The 1,142-nt window shown below is 40.5% G+C and overlaps 1 protein-coding gene across 1 annotated transcript in view; it reads right to left on the bottom strand.

Moving 5' to 3' along the window:
* The window catches only part of LOC119589156, a gene marked incomplete in the record, with an annotated part of 81,195 nt that overhangs the window by 70,914 nt on the left and 9,139 nt on the right, over positions 1-1,142 (bottom strand). Inside the window, 1 exon segment of the mRNA XM_037937735.1 lies at positions 920-1,082.

Genomic DNA, 1,142 nt, shown 5'->3' with positions numbered 1-1,142 from the left:
CGTTACATTCTAGGATACAGCTACGTTGAGTCGCAATAATATATATTTATTTTCATCCTCTGATGATCAGCGTTTTTGTGTTGTTTTGAATCAATTTTCAACAAATGTACAGTTTTCGCCTGCTCGCGAACTTCTCTCGCACATTTCTCCCATAAGGTAAAGAGACGGAGACAACATAAATCTTAATCTTAATTTTCGATCACTCTTGCCTTACGTTTTGCTTCTTCCTTTGTACTTTTCCATAAAATATGATAACCGATTAGTCTCAGAAATCCCGGGCGCGAATTGCATTTACCCTGAGATTCCTCAACATATTACTATCCTAACGAGTCATACAGAAAATATATATGAGTATGAGTAACTTTACAGGTCATTTCTAGAATAAATAAAAAATATCAGCTTTTACTCGTAATTCATGTAATTCTGATGAGAATATGACGACGAAACATAACAAATGTATTGGTTGTTCTGCTAAATTATCCGGATCCATTCATCCTGTTCCTATTGATGTTGCAATAAACTACATGGCGTGTCATTTTTCTTAACCATTATTCCTTGTTTTCAAATCGCGCTTGTCCCTAATGACATGAAAATGCACTTCTTAAAAAAAACACAAGTTCTTATTATAAATTCCATCGTGGTAATCCTTGGGAAGCTCGCATTTGTGGTGACTTTGTTCGTGACCGAGACGATATCGATGATTATTTATGTCTACTAAATAACGCAGTGGTAATAACTACCGTCCTCACACATGTAGCAATGTTACAAACAAGTCCTGTCACTCTTATAACATGGCTCATCACACTAAGATAACGTTTCCTTTGCAAATGTTCCCGCGAAACACAAAGAACTCCCCGTCGCCTGTCTAGTTGCCCCTTCCTCTCCCAGTGCGTCGTGCCATACAAAGAGCTAGTCTCACCTGACGTGGCAGTAAGAGAGGCTCAGCTGCACGGGGTTGACTGGGATCTTGGCCCTCTCAGAGCTTGACACGCGCACCAATTCTATTTTCGGCCGCTGATTAATCAGCAGCCGACCGTCCTCAGAACACATGACGTCACTGCGAGCACGCGCTCTTTGCACACCTGTTAACGAAGGAGAAACTTGTTAAGGATACGTATAGAGCACAGAGGTTCCGCATATCA

The sequence above is a fragment of the Penaeus monodon genome, chromosome 25, assembly GCF_015228065.2.
Source record: "Penaeus monodon isolate SGIC_2016 chromosome 25, NSTDA_Pmon_1, whole genome shotgun sequence".
Classification (NCBI taxonomy): Eukaryota; Metazoa; Arthropoda; class Malacostraca; order Decapoda; family Penaeidae; genus Penaeus; species Penaeus monodon.
The sequence above is the reverse complement of the archived record's forward strand: the minus strand, read 5'-3'. Positions and strand labels throughout refer to the sequence as shown.